This window comes from Hermetia illucens, chromosome 3 (genome assembly GCF_905115235.1).
Source record: "Hermetia illucens chromosome 3, iHerIll2.2.curated.20191125, whole genome shotgun sequence".
NCBI classification, from domain to species: Eukaryota; Metazoa; Arthropoda; class Insecta; order Diptera; family Stratiomyidae; genus Hermetia; species Hermetia illucens.
In genome coordinates this window covers 117,661,446-117,679,964 of record NC_051851.1, presented here as the reverse complement: position 1 = coordinate 117,679,964, position 18,519 = coordinate 117,661,446, and positions in this window count along the sequence as shown.

Sequence of the window (18,519 nt, the reverse complement as noted above, 5' to 3'; positions counted from 1 at the left end):
TTCAAATGAATGCTTTTTTACCAGCTGCATTCATTCGATTAGATCTAGCAATGTAATCTAGTTTAGAGAATGAACGGCGGTTAACAATACTTTAATCATATTTTCGAAACGGGAAATCCGTTTTCCACACTGTTTTCTTCAATACTCCGAATGCACAAATTATTGAAGAAATATCAAATATGTTAACTATGCTCGTTTTATTCTCCCTCCCTTCGGGAAAAAATTCTAACAGCAAAACAACTCTCAAAACACAAACTCCTAGCAATATTCTTAGATATATTTAAAAGTCTGTCCCCGCATCGTTACAAATCACTGCATGTAATTGAAGGCTATTGTCATGAAATATCAATTATGAGTATATTTTGGAGGAGGTATGTAGTTAATCTTTTTTGTTTAAGCCTGCATAATATGCACGTTTCTGGCCATGCAGCTTGACTGCTCCCTTTGCGCTAAAATATCATCGTCATCAACGGCGCAACAACCGGTATTCGGTCTAGGCCTACCTTAATAAAGAACTCCAGACAACCCGATTTTTTCGCCAAGGTCCACCAATTCGATATCCTTAAAAGCTGTCTGGCATCCTGACCTACGCCATCGCTCTATCTCAGGCAGGGTCTGCCTCGTCTTCTTTATCTACAATAGATATTGTCCTTATAGACTTTCCGGGCTGGATCATCATCATCTATACGGATTAAGTGACCCGCCCACCACAACCTGTCGAGCCGGATTTTATCCACTTCCAGACGGTCGTGGTATTGCTCATAGATTTCGTCGTTATGTAGGCTATGGCATCGTCCATCCTCATGTAGGGAGCCAAACATTTTTTTCTCGAACGCGGCCAATAGTTCGCAGTTTTTTTTGCTAAGAACGCAAGTCTCCAAGGAATACATAAGGACTGACAAGATCATAGTCTTGTATAGTAAAAGCTTTGACCCTATGGTGAGACATTTCGAGCGGAACAGTTTTTGTAAGCTGAAATAGGCTCTGTTGGCTGCCAACAACCGTGCCCGGGTTTCATCGTCATAGCTGTTATCGGTTGTGATTTTCGACATTAGATAGGAGAAATTATCAACGGTCTCAAAGTTGTAGTCTCCTATCTTCATTGTTTTTGTTTGACCAGTGCGATTCGATGTTGTTCGTTCTTTTGGTTTTCGGTGCTGACGTTGCCACCATATATTTCGTCTTGCCTTTATAGATGCGCAAGATCTTACGCCACCTGCTCGATTTGGAGGAAGGTAGACTGCACATCTCGGTATGTTCTTCCTAAGATGTCGATATCGTCAGCGTAGGCCAGTAGTTGGGTGGACTCGAAAAGGATGGTGCCTCGCATTTACATCGGCATCGCCAATCAGTTTCTCCAGGGCCAGGTTGAGGAGGACGCATGATGGGGCATCCCCTTGTCGTAGACCGTTGTTGATGTTGAATGGTCTCCAGAGTGACCCTGCTGCTTCTATCTGGCCTCGCACATTGGTCAGGGTCAGCCTAGTCAGTCTTATCAATTTCGTCGGGATACCGAATTGTCTCATGCCGTGCACAGTTTTACTCTAGCTATGCTGTCATAGGCGGCTTTAAAGTCGATGAAACAATGGTTTGACTGATGTCCATATTCCAACAGTTTTTCCATCGCTTACCGCAGAGAGAAAATCTGATCTGTTGCTGATTTGCCTGGAGTGAAGCCGTTTTGGTATGGGTCAATGTTGTTCTCGGCGTATGGGGTTATCCGGCCAGCAAGAAGAGGAGAAAATCTTATAGATGGTACTCAGCAACGTAATACTTCTATAATTGCTGCACTGCGTGATATCCCCCTTTATATGTATGAGAGAGATAATGTCCCATACTTTGAGCATCTGTTGATGAACCGCTTGGTGTAATTGGTCGCCTCAATATTTAACCGATTCGGCTGTAATTTCATCGGCTCCTGGCGACTTATGGTTTTAAGCCGGACTGTTTCTTCTATATTTGATGGTGGCAGCATCAGTCCGTCGTCTTCAGTTGGCGTGGCCTCCAACTCGCTGATATTTTGGTTGTTGGGCAGTTTATCAAAATACTCAGCCCATCGCTCCAATATGTCCATTCTGTCGGAAATCAGATTTCCCTTTTTGTCTCGGCAGGATGAGCATCGAAGTGAATAAGGCTTCATCCTGGTGACTTGTTGGTAAAACTTCCGCACCTGGTGCGGTTGCTCCCTGTACTTTTCTAGTTCATGACTTGTTGGTTCTCCCAGGCTTCCTTTTTCCACCTGTGAAGTCGCTTCTCCACTCGACGGAGTTCGTGATAAGTCTCTGCGCGTGCCAACGTTCTTTGAGAATGTAACATGACTCGGTATGCAGAATACTTCCGTTCCGTTGCTAGCTTACATTTATCGTCAAATCAGCCGTTCCGACTTTTCTTGCGGCTGGGGCCAAGTATCTCTGTGGCTGTATCAATGATAACGTTCTTCAGATGGATGTGAAGATCATTTGTTGATGCTTCATCTCCAGGATCTCTGCTGACTGCGGTTATTGCGGCATCCATGCCGCCCTTATAGGTGTTGCGGAGGGCTGTGTTGTGAATGGCTTCATTATTCACTCTCACCTCATTGTCAGAGGGGATTGTAGGTGGTGTTGTTATTCGAGCTCGCAGCACACAGCCAACGATATAGTAATCCGAGTTTACATTGCCCCCCCCGCCCCTATATGTTCTGACATTCATCAAGGCTGAGAGGTGGCAGCGTTCGATCAACACGTGGTCAATTTGGTTGAAAGTGGTCCCGTCTGGAGAGGCCCATGTATATTTGTGGACCGCTTTCGGCGCAAATCAGGTACTTCCAATAACCATTTCGTGTAACACTGCTAATTGAATAATCCGCAGTCCGTTATCATTGGTATCCCTATGTAAGTTATGGGAGCCAACGTATCGCCTGAATACGGGCTCCCTCCCTACTTGACTGTTGAAATCTCCAAATATGATTTTGATATTATAGTTGGGACATTCTTCGAAGGTCCGCTCAACTGCCCCATAGAAGGTATCCGTATCCGACTGCAGTCTCCGCTGTAGGGGAGTGAACGTTTATGAGGCTTATATTTCTAAACTTGCCTCGTAAACGCAGAGTGCATAGCCTTTCGCTTATATTTTCAAAGCCGATAACAGCAGGTTTCATTTTTTAGCTGACTAAGAAATCTACTCTGAGCACATGGTTTACTGGATGGCCGCTATAATATATTGTTTAGTGGCTATTCTCCAGGAAACCGAACCCTGTCCAGTGCATCTCCTGTACCGCTATTACATCAGCCCTATATTGGGACAGGGTATCGGCTAGTTGCTCAGCAGCTTCATCTCTGTACAGGGGGCGCACGGTCCATGAGAAAATCCGTTATCGTTAATCCGTTGTCGTTGCCGAGTTCGTTGTTGTAAAATCCATCCTGTCCGAGGCTCCTTCCGTGGCTTCGTAACATTAGTTTTCCGTCTAGGGTTGTCAGTCCTACTCAGCCCCCAACCTGGAGGACCAGTTGGTACATTTTGTACCATTTTTAGGAGCGGGAAACTCGCCTTCATCGCGCCAAAATATAATAATGATTAAATTACACCACTGGAGATATGTTATATAGAGCATGAAGATAACTGTTCTATTCAGTGGAAGTATTTTTCAAAAATTTCAAACATATTTTTTCGATTTTGTTTTGAAGCTTGGCATAAGCGTCGACCTGACCCGTAGGTCGTGGTGCGAGGCGGAGTTATTGAAGCCATCACATCCAAAAACATCGGTCCTTATTTGCGCTGTATACCGTTGGCGACTGGAATTGCGCTGCTGCCAGTGGACCTAAAAAAGGGTTATTTCTTGACCCAATTTGGCTACCTATACGAATATATGGAGTAATGATCCTGATCATCGTCCTAAGCGCATGTCTCCTGTTCACTCCTTTGCGGAGGATAGGGTATCTAGTGTTTAATAAATTTTCTATTTCTGTTTAATTTGCAGTGAGACTACTTATAATATAGGGATGTACTTTATACCTAACCGCGAAATAATTTGATACCTTTCTCAGTGAGTACTTCGAGATAACAAACTTCCCCGCCTTATTGATTTTGAAACTACGCACGGCGGTAAGGATTGGTTATTATTATTTTATGTATTCCTAATCATCTCAATTTAAATCCAAAAATTAATTTATTGATTTCCATTGAATTGAAACTTATAAATTAAAACAAGTAAATTAACCTTTTAAAATTTTTTAGAAGCCTGGCATTCTTTGTTATATTGCATTTGTGTATACTCAATATCATTCAAACTCGGCGATCCTGTTTAGCTGGGATCGGTGGTCAAAAATCATGTTTTATTCAGATTCAGTCTCAGATCATGTTGATCATAGTGAGACTCTGAATAGTACTCTCACTCTTGCGACAGTGTGTTTTTGTACTTTGGGAAGCCAAGTTAGCAAACGCGAATCCGGTGTCGCGTTGTTTCTAACGGCAACCGCAAGGATCATTGATCCTGGAAAGAGCAACACAATTGTGAACTGCTATCCAACAACGACATAGTGGGAAAGGATGCTTTCTCCGAACAATTACACGCAGTTGAGGGAAGGTATTCTAAAGCTGACATTGTGATGGTGATTTAAGTGCCAAGTTAGGCTCTGATATCACCTTCTTCGGACATGTGATGGGGAAGCACGATCTTGGCGACTGTAATGATAATGGTGGGAAGTTCCTGGATTCTTGTAGCTTCATTGTTCGAGAACAGAGTTTGCCATAAGGTCAGTTGGGCTTCAAGTGACCGACATCGTACGAGCAATCAAATTGATCACCTTGCAATCAGCAGCAGATTTGGGAGTTGTCTCCTGGATGTGTGTAACAAAAAAAGGGCTGACATCTACCTCGAAAGGGATTACCATCTGATGGTCGCTTACTTTCGCTTGCGTGTTGCGTCCGCCACTTCTCGTAGGATGGGGGAGCTGAGACCACTTAGTCTCATAATATCTATGAGCATTGGACCGCAGTGGAAGCGGATCAATGAACCGATGGGATTGAAGGCTCTATTGACTGCTGCGAATGATGGCGCTCGAACTCGGATATCATTCGAAATCCTGGGAAGTTTAGTGCAGTGTACACCGTGACAATAGAGACTTTGTTATTGCGTTGATCAGAGGAGCGGAAGCTGCCGCAGAACGCAATGTTTTCAGAAGCGTATACCGCAAGTCTTTTGATAGTCCTGTGACGGTCGGTTCCTCATCCACAATAACGAGCAGCTGAGGAAATGGAAGAAACAATTCACCGCGGGTCTTAACCGTATCACATACGATGAAGTCCCGCCTTTTGTGCCCCTTTTCTCGCAAATTTACCTCCAAGCAGATGGGAAATCTCTCGACCATCAATCTACTCAAAGGAAGTAAAGTTATCAAGCTTGAGGATCTCCTCTCAGAGTTAATTATCGATGCACCTGCAGTTTTTACAGATCTGCTTCTTGCACTCATACGGAAATCCTGGGAATCAGAGAGCTTTTGCAGTGAGTGGGAGAAGAAGATAACCGTTAAGATTTCAAAGAAGGCCACTCGTTTTGAGTATGGCATTTGTTGGATTATCTGTATGTTCCCTTCCGGCGCAAAGATAATAAATAAAATAATTCTAGAACGCATCATAGAACATTTCGGAAACTTGATCCATAGAGAGCAGACAAGTTTCCATTCCGGATCCTCCTGCATTAACCACATCAACACCTTACGGATTACTTTGAAACAGAGCACGGAGTTTAGATCTTCTTTTACCAAGGATGTCCGGAGGATGTGGAGGAGTTTAATGGACGATGACATCTTTCCATAAACAAGCCAACTACGCTGATGACAGTTGTTTGCTCTCTTACCGGATCATAGACTTTGGCCAAACGGCTCCAGATTTGAAAAAAGAGACAAGTATGAAAGACTTGGATTTGTATATCTAGGAATCGTGGAACTGGATGTCGCCTTACGCATTAAGAGCACCAGATTCGCTTTCGTTTCCTTGTCTAAAATCTGGGAATGCAGTTATCCCAACACTAAGATCAAGTTGAGACTATTCTGTGCTAGTGTTCCTTCTGTATTGCTATGTGAGAGCAGCACGTGCAAAGTGACCACCAGCCTTTATTACATTTTTATTTATTGCTAGCACTAGTTGCATTGTCCAAGCATATACAGCCCGTATCCCTGTAAAAATGATTAGGATGCTTCAAAATGTTCCTAGCAATGATAGAAGTTATATAATCGTTAGCTGTTCCATTACTGCTGAAAAATTCGTTCATTCAATACAGTGTGTCAAAAAAGTATTCGTTTACCTTTTCGTGATTAATTTAGGATTTTCATAACTAAATAAAAAGGACAATGTTCAGTTCCTGTCCTCAATGTTTCTCTATTATCTATCCTGTGAAATAAAATGAAAAATAGGCACTTCACTCCATTGTCATAACGAAAAATCCTAAAATACGCGCCACTGTCTAGTTCCCATTTATAAATCACTTAGTGTGCTTCCACAGCCCTAATTATTTACCATTATTGTTGCTGAGCCTTTGATAGATAAATATTTTTAAACCATTCTGCCCCCTGGTTCCTAGTTTACTTGAGTTAGGGTCAGGTTTGTTCTTTTCTATCTTTTCTTTTTTAAACGAAATATGCAACTGTTTTTAGGGCGGATTTGTCTTTAGGACCGAGGAATGGTTGATGACGAATTTATAACAAAATTTTTTAAAACTACTGTTGGTACGGCATTATTCTTATTTTTTCGACATCAAAATAACAGTAATAACATTTTATGGAAGAGAAATCCTTTTCCAGCTTAATCTAAATCATGGGGGGAAAGAGATTTTCAGGTCCAATATCTCTGCCTTGCGGCAGAGAGCACTTTTACGGGGGAGATTTGGAAGGCCGAATGCACCAATAAGAGGGGATTTTTTAAAGAACTTTGTGCATAGGCAAATTTAAACAACTACGGTGCAGAGTGATCAGAAAAAAGCTGGGGACCATAGCTGGCCTGCCGGTATCTTATTCCTAATATAGCGACGGTGCCTTTCCTCTCGGAGGAAAGAGACCGTAAAATGCTACTCCCGGTTTAGACAACATTCCCATAGATGAATAGATGGATGCTTTGCTGCTGAAGCTCAATTAGTAACCAGGCGACCTATTACTAAAACACTCCATCTTCCTTACAGATACGATAGGAAGCGTGCTAGTAGTGTTGGTCATCTAGACACAGAATTTCAAAGCCACTGAAAATGAGCTTCTGGTGCAGAATTTTTCTTTTCGGATAAAAACGGGAAGTAGATTTTTTCTTTGGAGCAAAAGAAAGTTGTCTTTTAAATTTAATCATATGTGATCCTGAGAAAGACAATTTGGGTAATAGGGGATCGGTTGAGTCACGTTGCAATCTGCAGCGATATCCAAGCAGCTTTGAAATCATTGAGCAGTTGCTAGATCACATCCAAAGTAGATGAGGAATGTAAGCTTCATATGTAATTTCAATACAGTAGACTAATCTGTGGATATTGTCACTGTGACACAAAGGGAATAATCAGAAATAGGTTACGATTGCAAATATACTGTAAATTGTGCTCTTTAGAAAAGCCCTGAAGATATGCAAGAGTCATCTTGGCATTCTGATTGGTCGTACTCAAGACGGGTGCCTTCTGGGCTCTCTGGGAAAGTTCTCGGATTCCCAGGATTTCCGTAAAAGTGGAACTAGCAGATCTGTAGAAACTGAAGGAGTAACGATGAATAGGCCTGCGGGGAGCGACCAGCGACTTTAATCCGTTTGAGTGCAGTTATGGCCAAAATGATTTCTCTTTTATTTGGAGGTGGAGTCCATATCCGCATTTTGCGGTGATTACCCATTTCATCCACAAGAGGCGGGACTTCACCTTATATGATGTTAAGATATGGATGAAGTGTTCCTGCTACCTCTTCAGCTGTTCATAATTGTGTATAAGGAGTGGACAATTAACGCACCTCAGGGATCATCGAAAGGTTTGCGCTCATATGCAGGCTTTTTCGAGACGCGGTATACGGTTCTTTATTACTATCTGCGGGAGCTTCTGCTTCCCTGACCAGCGTAATGATAAATTCGCTATTGCCACGTCGTACACTATGCTGCATTTCTCCGCACCTCCTCGCACTTCATTCAAGCATGCCAGCTACCCCTCCTTTGGCATGCCATAAGATTGTATTGCTCCACATGTCTCTCCGCCTAACTGCCACCCGTTTGTTGCATCTTGTGTCTACGTGCCCTGTGTTAGTCCATCCCACCTGTACGAAGAATTATTTGACAGCTCGTCGAAACTCCCTACTGCCAAATTCCCTTCCCTCCGTTGCTTCCTCCGTGGATATTTTAACCTCCCCAACTGGCTGCTGGTCCTAGACGCTCAAATCCCCCCCCCCCCCCCCCCCCCTGGAATTTGATGTACAGCTACCTCGCTCAGACGCCAAAACTGCGATGGACTTTGACGATATAAACTCAGCCTTAGCCGTCAATCAACTGGGATCATGTATTATCACGTGTGATCAAGTTTTTGGCACTTTCTATAATATCCTCCCTGATCTCCTCTCTTGTTACATTCCTTCTGCTACTTGTCTTCGTTTCCACCCAACTAGGTTCATAACGGAGATCCTTATTAAGATCCACCTGAAAGATGCTTTTCGGACTTCAAAGAATGACAACGACCTTGCTCATTTGAAGGCTAAGCGCTCCACTATGAAATACCTGTTGAGGTAGCCCTCGGTAACTTGAAACCGTTTTAGTTCCCTTCTTCCATCAATTTTGCTAATTCCACTGCAAACTCCCCACAACAATCCTGCGACCCCTTCCTCAACCACTGTGTCCTCTACTGTCTACTGCTCTGCTCCGAATCTTTCGCCATTCCTCTCCTAACGTCTTCCTTAGTTGAGTTCCTCCTTCTTGGTAATCTTGACACCAATATCGGACCTGGTCCCGATAAGCTTCCTAACCTCTTCCTTGTTAACTGTCAACAACACATTTTCCTTCTTCTGTGTATTATCTTCAAGAAAAGTTTAGAAGAATGCTTCGTCCTGCTCCAAAATTCTCGAGAGTTACGTTCACGACTGGCTGACCGCCATTGCGGACATTTTATTATAAAAAACAGCATGGTTTCGTGAAACACCAATCTACTGTTTCAAACCTTTTGGTCTTTACCTTTGCTGAATTCCTTAATTCACGACAGGAGGTGCACATTATTTATACCGATTTCGCCAAAGCCGTTGATGTTGTTGACCTCAGTGTTCTCCTCTCCAAACTCTCTCTACTAAACTCCCCCCCCCCCCCCCTCAATCATCTCTTGGTTTTCTACCTACCTTTCATACCGTCCTTCGAAAGTTTATTTTCATGGACTCTCATGCTGTTGCTTCTCTCCATGCTTTGGTCCTCCATGGTTTCAGTTCGGGCTTTATTGACATTATCAATCCAGCTTCCAAAATGTATGATTTTATCCTACGTTCCCCGTCCGACTTTACGTTAATTCAGTTTTCCTTAACACTTTTCAAGTCCCTTGTCAGAAACATCCTTGAATATTGCTGTGTAGTCTGGTAAATTCACCTGAACTCCGCCATGCTATTAACATAGTATGCTGGTCCCAAGCCCAGGTAAAGGAGGAGGGTTTGAGGCAACGTACTCTGTACTATCCTCAGTAAAACAAAAATAAAATGCTGAGATCAGGGAAAGAGATAAATAGAGTATAGTTGGAGTTATTCTACTATGCTAAATCCTACCTGATCTCTCTTGGTGACAGGCCCCGCGACAGGTTGACCAAGAAAATGCATACAATGTCGTTACAAACATGATGATCGGATTGAGTCACAAGCCTCGGAGAAATGCTAGGGCGTCCACCTCAATCGACGCGGCAGGACCGGCCCCAGTCCTGTCGAGAAATGGGCAAGGGTTCTTGACGCATCGACGGCGTCAGGATGTAAGCAAGTTAGTCCGCACACAACAAACAAAACAAATACGTGTCTGCACGCTAAATGTTGGTACCCTAACTGGAAAGACGGAGGAACTCGCAAGAGCCCTTCGGAAAAGCTGCGACATTGAACACGAACGCGGTAAAAATGGCTATAAACTTCTCTATTTTGGTAACCCACACACTCAATATGGTGTTGGCATTGCCATCTCAGAGGGTTTCCGTGATGCCATTAAAGAAGTCGAACGATTTGATGATCGGCTGATGAAGCTCACCATTATATCAGCTGATCGCACTATTCACTTCTTCGCCGCGTATGCACCACAGACGGGCCGACCTGATGCCGAGAAAGATGCCTTCTGGCAACTTCTCGATGAAAAGACTTGTCACGTGCCTGCTGACGATTACATAATCATTGCCGGCGACCTTAATGGTCATGTGGGTGAAAAGGCAGACAGTAACAGATGCCATGGAGGAAAGGGGTTCGGAGCGCGCAATGAAGGTGGCGAGCGTATAATCGATTTTGCGGACACCCATGACCTTGTACTTATGAATACATGGTTCATCAAACGATTGTCTCACCTTCCCACATTTTATAGTGGGAACAATAAAACGCAAATCGACCATATTCTCATAAGACGCCAACATTTTACCACTGTCACTGATTGCAAAGTCGTTCCCTATGAGACCATCGCACCTCAACATCGGCCGTTGATTGCCGTCCTGCGAATTAAGCCACCTATAAAACAGCGTGAGGAACGCGCTGGCCCGCCGCGCATTAAATGGTGGCGATTTGGTGAGGAGAAAGAAGAAACGGTCTCACTCATACGATTGCCAACCATTACGAATGTGGAAGAATCATGGAATCTAATGAAAGATATGATCCACAAGCGGCCTCTGCAACCCTCCGGGCCACCAAGCCAGGTAAGCGGTTCATCAACCAAGATACTTGGCTTTGGAATGATGATGTTGAAATGAAGGTCCGTGAAAAGATACCCCTCTACTACAAATTTTTCAACGATAAAACGCTTGATAATTGGTAAATTTATAAGAATGCCAACCGGGAAGCAAAGAAAGCGGTCACTGTCACCCGAGCGAACCATTACAAAAATCTTTACGATAAACTGGACACTCGGAATGGCGGAGAGATCTGTATTGACTTGCTAAAACCCGTAATGAACGTACACAGGATATCGAACACTTCTGTTGCATTAGTGACAAGAACGATACTTTGCTCACCAACCGTCGAGCCGCAACGGACAGATGGCGAGAATACTTCGAACAGATTTAAACTGAAAAATTTGTTCATCCTCCACTTCCACATGCCGATATTTGGACCAGCTCCACCTGTCAGCGCAACTGAAGTCGAGGAGGCAATAAAACGAATGAAATCGGGAAAAGCCACAGGGCCTGACGACATCGCATCTGAGCTCTGGAAAGCGAAGAGCTGGGAGCCAACATTGTGGCTCAGTTAATTCTTTAATCGGGTTATTCAGGAAGGAAGAACACCATCTGACTGGCAAGAAAGTACCACTGTTCCAATATGGAAAAAGAAAGGTAATCCGTCCGATCCGGTTACTTTCCCATACCATGAAAATTTTTGAACGCATTCTTGACAACTGTATTCGCGAAATCGTTGAAATAACCCTGAATCAAGCCGGATTGGTCAAAAACAGCGGAACTACTGACGCTATACAGGCTGCGCGGTTACTCATGGAGAAACACCGTGAGAAGCATCGCCCTCTTTACATTACATTTCTGAATCTAGAGAAACGTTTGACCGTGTGCCACACGAACTCATCTGATATGCTCTACAACATTTAGTGCCAGAAGAACTCGTGCGCTGGGTACAATTGCTCTATCAAAACCGCTTCGTGTCTCTGTTGGTGTTCATCAAGGAAGAGCCCTCTCACCATTCCTCTTCGTTCTTGTTATGGACCTTGTCACACGGTATATCTAACATCCTGCTCCCTACACACTGCTTTATGCAGATGATGTTTTCCTAGCATCGGATAGCAAAAATGATCTCGAGCAACTTGTCCAAAAATGGAATGATCGCATCATGCAACACGGTTTCAGATTAAATATAAAGAAAACTGAATTGTTGACGACCGATCCCCATGAAACAAGTACAATCACTGTCAGCGGCAATGATCTGCCCAGAACTGAACGATTTAAATGGAGAACTGTTGTCTTTGTGATCGACGTATCAACGAACGTCTCAAATCTAAAATTTACCGCAATGTCGGCCGTCCAGTCGCTCTCTATGATTCTGAGAGTTGGCCAACTATAAAAGACAATGAGCAACGTCTTGCGGTAATGGAGACGAAGATGTTACGTTGGACTAGTGGCGTCACACGTTTTGATCACATCCGAAATGAGGATATCCCCGATCGTTATGGGGTTGCACCGATCGTGGAAAAGTTGCGAGAGAGGCGGCTTCGACGGTATGGTCACACAACGCATGCTAACGAGAATTCTCTAGCCGAGAGTGGTCTGAACATCGAAGTCGATGGTAAACGACCAAAAGGCAGGCCGAAACAACGGTGCCTTGATACGCTGGATGGGGATTTAAATACCTCAAGATGGCACCCAGATCAGGCATTCGATAGAGCCAAATGGCGAAACCGAGCACGACGAGCGGACTCCGCTTGTGAACGGGAAAACGGCTGAAGAAAAAGAAGAAGATCAAATTCGTATTTGCTGTTATTTGGCTTTCCAGATTACCAAATCGCTATATCGCAAGCGGGAGAGGAGTACTCTCAAGAGTCCCGCCATCTTATTTTACTTATTTACTCATTGTGGGGATCCTTGCTACTGTTGTCGAGGAGCGTGTGCACATTTCAGACTATCAGATAATTTCTAAAATATATTAATATACTTACACTTTATTTGAGAAAGCAGATTTTACGGTTCCGGGTCAATTAGCCCTTCTAAAGGAGCGTTGGGCAAGAAATTAAATCTTTAAAAATTCGGAATGGAGGGTTGGGATGCACTGAACGGGTTACGATAGCTCTAAAGCTGATTCTTTCTTATCTAACATGACCCTAAGCCTATTCAGACTTGAACTAGGTTCATATTTCACAATACTTTCTCTTGATTTTGAATCGTACATCAGAACTTGCACTCTGATATTCCATTTCCAAGAAGGGGACATGACTTTTGTCCCTACTACTAGTGTCCTTCGGAATGAAACTCTTTGTTTGATTATTCGTTATATTTTCCCTTACGGGGGTATATGTACTGTCTACGAGAATAGAGAAGGAAGAAAAATTTTTGTATTTCGAATATAAACTTGTGAAATACCGAAAGAAAGGCCTCCATTGGTATTTACTTTTGGCATCGGTTTGAAAATATAGAAGTTCCACTATCATTGTGTTAAGTTCCTTTGGGAAATATATTTCATATAATTACTGCATATTCATTGTGTGCGATGCGAAATCTTCATGCTGCAACATTCAACTGCCTGATAAGTTCTCAACTGTAAGCTATAAATAGAGCGCTGTAAGCATGATTTTTTGTTATGATCAACAGAGCTCTTGATATCATATTCCATGTTTAGGCTTCCGTTTGCAGTTGCTTCATTTCATGATTGGCATTAGGGTTTTGCGAGAAATAAAATCCCATTCAAAGCATCTTTTCCTGAAAGAATATCAGTGCAGCGGATCATGTGCCAATGGAATTGGAAATTTTAGTTCAGGTGTTAGTATTATTGATAAGTTTACATGAGGCCAAAACAAGCTTTTATTTCCTACCGACTCTATCTGAAAACATTACAGAGCTATATGGGATGAAGTAAAACCTTTTTCTTTTAAGATCTACAAAACCTTTCACACTACAAGTGTTCACCATTCCCTGGCCACTTTTTAAATGCTTAGTTTGATAAACCCAAGCCAAAATATATTGCAGTCAGCGATATTGCAATGGACGTGGGAGTGCTCAATGTCTTATTTCGCATATATCCGACACGCTTACATGTTTTATTTTTTTTAGTAATTGAAATTTTAGGATGTATGTATATTTGGCTGAAATAATTTATTGATTATAGGTCGTGTTGTATTCAGCACGTCCGTATGGATTTAAACAGGCATAGTATGATACGACGATTCTTTAGAATCAGTCGGATATATCGTTGTAGTAGGTCAGGTCTAATGTTAAAGAAAATATAAAATCACTGTAAGCTGAATTTTTTTGGTTAAATTTTAGTTGATTTCAGTTGATCAAATCTGCTATTTTTCGATTTGCTGATTTGGATTGAGCAATATTGCACCCTTGATCGTGCAAACGATCCAAACTACTTCAATCATCCTCACCACTTTCAAGACAAATAGATGCAATATCATGAAAATTGAATGATTGTTAGTATCATTGAATTAAATAAGGTTGTTGGCTATCATTTCGCCTACGATTGCAAGTTAAACCGAACTTGATCGTTTCTTAGGCACGAATCAGTAGCTCATCACTTTAGCAACGTAGGGAGAATAGGGTATATAGTCATTTTCTAAGGTAGCGAACGTCTATTACAAAAAATGTAATTCCCCAAACTGCATGGAAGCAATAGATGGAAAAAATTTGTAAAATGTTCTCCAAAATCTGACTCTCTATACTATATGCTTTCTACGAGCGTAAAAATTCAAAGCAAAAGTTGGTTCAAATTACGCTCATCTACACTTGCAGTACTACGTTGAACTGGTGGTCTGTGCTTGGATTTAGCGATGTCCGTCCCATTAGGCAAGCTCCTCTACGAGGGGAAACCAGATTTGAAGGCTTATTTTCGCCTGTTTTCACATTATTCAGCTGAAGGTCGTAACTAGAGTGTGTGTATAAAACAAAACCTTATCAAAATTGTCGTACGGAAGGTCGCGGTTCAAATCTCACTGGTGACAGTGGAATTTGTATCGTGATTTGACGTCGAATACCAGTCGACTCAGCTGAAAAATGAGTACCTGAGTCAAATCTGGATAATAATCTCGGACGAGCGCAATGCTGACCACATTGCCTCCTACAGTTTACTGTAGTGTACCGTTTCGGTCTTGAATGAAGTGCCCTAATATACTTCAAGGCCCTGATCCAATATGGATTGTTGCGCCAACGATTAGTATTATTATCAAAATCGGCTGTCTGTCTGTCTGTCACACCTATTATCTCAGAAACGGATACCCCTATTGATTCAAAGTATAGTGGAAGGAGAGAGCATGATGCTAACAAATTTAGTGGAAATCACGCTATTACTAACCAAATTATAATAAGTCAAAGTTGTAGGTGGATATTGGTAGCCGGTCCGAGGAGTCCAATTAACGCTTTGGTGCGCCGCTCTGATGTCACAAACTCCTAAGGCCATGACTGTTTTTATGAGAGTAAGGAGGCAGGATCCAGCCGGCTCAGATTTTCAGAGCCAGCCTGTATTATTCACGAAGGAAAGCACCTCTCCCACCTTGCAGCTAGATATCTCTCTGAAGTCTCCAAAGAATGGTTTACCTAGTGTCCGTGGCCCGGCTCCAGCTAGAGCTGAGCAATCGAAAAGGAAGTGCCTGAGAGTTTCTTTCTTCTCCGCAGCTTTGGGAATGCGAATTGTAGGGTATGCCGAGTCTGGCAGTAGGATCCCTTCTAGGCCAGTGCCCCGTGCAGACCACCTTAATCTTTTATGCATATACACTCGTCTGGTTCAAGAGTTCTTGCGAACAGGTTTTGTTATAAGCGGGCCAAATCCTCATCTGAGGTCCGCGGCTTCGAAGTGGTGCAAGTATCGGGACACATACTGTACCCGCCGAAGTACTCCCTAGCCCATTAACCCGCTCATTCTCCTCTATGTTCCTAAGACAGGGAACCCAGATGAGAGTGATCTTGAGCGTGCCGGCGAGACTGTTCAGACCGTTTCTGCACTGCCTCATCAGCCTGGAGGATGTCGTCGCTGAGTACAAGGCCTTAATGGTCACCTGACTGTCGGTCATTGTTGCTTAAATTTGTCTCCGAGGTTCTCGAGGACTACTCTTATAAGCGACTAAAAGAGCAGCTCATAAAAAGCCTGCCAGTAAGTGCGACGACTAAACTTAACTACATACTGACAGAGTTAACGCTAGGTGACCGTGCGCCAAACAACTGCTAAGTGAAATGAAGCAGTTGCGCGGTGACAAAGTCAGCTCCCAGAGAGTACACAGGCCATCCTGGCATGTGCGGATTCGGGGTCTCTGGATACGTTAGCTATTACCGCGGACAAAGTGGTTGGTGAGATGTCTCGCGACAACTCCGCCCAGGTTACTCAGCTGCAGTAAATGGTGGCAGCATTAACAGCCACCATCTCTGAGTTGGCAGAGGCCGTTGGTGCTTTGCGTTCGGGAAGTAGGACTAGATCAAGGTTTAGATCCGCCGCCCGAAATGGGTGATTGGGTAGTAGGTGGTGCGGACCTTCGGCGAGTATTCGTTTTCTTAGCGGTTCATTATGGCGGACATCAGCATACCCATCTTAGGCACGGATTTCCTATGCCACTATGGATTGTCAGTGGATATACATAATAGGTCCCTCATTGACCCCACTGGTCATCAGGAAAATTGTCATCTTACTCACACAGCAATTTCTACATTGTTTTTGAAGACGTTGCCGACGCACGTATTCGGGCACTACTTCAAAAATACCGCAACATCACTACTGATCGCAGTCTCTCTGAGCCCGCTAAGCATGATATTCAGCATCACATCAACACTACTGGCTCGAAATTTTTCTCTAAGGCGCGTTGATTACCACCGAAGAAGCTCGCAGTTGGACGGAAAGAGTTCGAAGAACTTCTTAAGCAGGATATTTGCAGACCTTCAGATAGTTGTTGGTCTTCGCCATTTCACACGTATTTTCTCAATCTTGGACTTAGTCAAGGCATACCATCAGACCTCTGTACCTCCCGAAGACATTCCGAAAACGGCAATATGCACACCTTCCGGTATCTGCGAGTTCACTAAGATGACTTTTGGACTGCGCAACGCGACATAAACATTTCACAAATTCATCCACTCTTTGCTGCCAAACCTCCACTTCTGTTACGTGTATTTGTTTTCCTCTGAGTCCGAACATTTAGAGCACTATGAGGGCATTCAACGTATCTTTGAGGCCGATCTAGTACTTAACGTAAAGTACTTTTTAAGTGCAAATTCTTACAATTGCAGGTGAGATTTCTCGGCCATCTGTTTATCCATGAAGGCATTTAGTCAAGGTGCAGGCGATTTCGATTTTCTCGCTTCCAAAAACTGTTAAGGATTTGAGAAGGTTCTTGGGTATGTTAAACTTCTACCGTTGTTTCTTATCGAAGGCCGCCCACCATCAATCGATTCTTAACGCCTTTTTGTCTGGACCTAGATTCCCTCCACTACCGATTTTCCGACAATCCCCGGACAACGAATCGATTAGTCACCGCGAAGTATTTCTCGCCATCCATCAACAAGCACATTTTGGTGTGCCAGCAATTATAATCATCGACCAGGGAATGCAGTTTGAGTCCTCTTTTTTCTCAGAGTTGGGCAAAATCCTCGGCTTTAAACCACCACAGACCATACCACCCGCAGTTCAATGGAATGCTCGAAAGGTTGCCACTCGTTGTACTTGGCCTCCAAACAGCTAATCGAGAAGATTTTGCTTCAAGTTCCGCGGAGCGGAGTGTCCAGATAGCTCAGTGGTTAGAGCACTAGGCTGTCATACGGAAGGTCGCGGTTCAAATCTCACTGGTGGCAGTGGAATTTGCATCGTGATTTGACGTCGGATACCAGTCGACTCAGCTGTGAATGAGTACCTCAGTCAAATCAGGGTAATAATCTCGGGCGAGCGCAATGCTGACCACATTGCCTCCTAGTGTACCGTTACGGTAGCTGGTATGAGGTGAACCTGAAACTCCCCAGCGACCCTGTTCTCGACATCAGGTCGGGACTTTATGCTGTCGGTCTGTTTAAGAACGCAATGTCAAAGCTAAAGTACCATCACCAGCCAACCCCGTGAATACCGTGGCTGAAGTGCGCAGAGATCTTGAATCCTGTGCGCATATCCTAATTAGGACGGACGCACCTCGGAAGCCACCTTACTTGGGCCCCTTCGAAGTGTTCGAGCGAGGCCGGCACTATTATGGCCTCAACGTCGAGGCACGGTCAAAAGGGTCTTCTTAGCTTGACTAAAGCCCGTTGTCCATTTTGACATGTGGCAGTCAAGTTGAAGGAGCCATGCGTCTGGTTCCTCACTAAACCCTTGGCTTCAGCTGGGGGTGGAGGATTGTGGCGAAACGAGCAACTTTCGTGTCAGCTTGTTGTCAAAAACTGCATTTAAACAAACAAAAACAAGATTTAACATTTAGAATGGTCGCAAACAGCTTCTAAAACTTTGAAGACGTTTACCTCGAAAACAACACTCGCTATTATGACCCGAACTGGAATTTACCAGATTCGTTGACATTAAGTACCTTTTTTCATCTTTAAAATAACCACAATCTCGTCGCCTTCATTGTGACGCAAGAGCCAGGACCAAATTCCATGCTACCCACAGTCCATCCCCTTTTTCCCGCTAGAACATTAATAAACCTAGTAAATCCCCTTTGGATTTCTTCGATACAATTTCGTCTTCAGAATGGATGGCCAATTAA